The following is a 561-nucleotide window of genomic DNA, read 5'->3' as shown; positions in this document are numbered from 1 at the left end:
AGGGGGCGCATGCGTTTGGGGGGGGGGGGGGAAAGGAAAGAGGATGGCGAGCCTGGTCCTAAAAGGCAGGTCCCTGCCCCGGCTTGGATGCTCGGCCTGGATGCTCGGCCTGGGGCTCTTGGGGCGGGTGCATGCCCCGGAGGGAGGCCGGCTTGGGAGGGGAGGGAGGCCTGGGGGAGATGCCGTGGGCCCAGGTGGGGAGGCTGCAGACGCAGGGGCGCTGCCTGCCTGCCTGCCTTCCCGCGGTTGTTCGCGCGAGCGATGGATGGATGGAGGGGTCCTGCGTTTTGCAGCCTCATCGCCGACCGCCTCCCGGCGCAGCTCCCGGCGTCTGGACTGCCCGGTCCTGCTGCTGGGTCCTGTGCTGTGAGATGGGGCGGGCCGGGGGGAGACCGGGGTAGGCGACGGAGTTTCCCGATCAACTTCGGGACCGGAAGGCTCCGTGCCGGGCCGCCAGCCGGTGTGACCGGGGGTAGCGGGGATTGCGGAGAGTGCCCTCTGGCCCGGGAGGAAGGAGAGCGAGGCGGCAGGCATGGGGGGGGGGCGGGCAGGGGGGGGGTA

Source organism: Gekko japonicus, unplaced genomic scaffold (genome assembly GCF_001447785.1).
Source record: "Gekko japonicus isolate JY-2015 unplaced genomic scaffold, Gekko_japonicus_V1.1 scaffold1537, whole genome shotgun sequence".
Taxonomy (NCBI): domain Eukaryota; kingdom Metazoa; phylum Chordata; class Lepidosauria; order Squamata; family Gekkonidae; genus Gekko; species Gekko japonicus.
Note: the sequence above shows the minus strand (reverse complement) of the source record.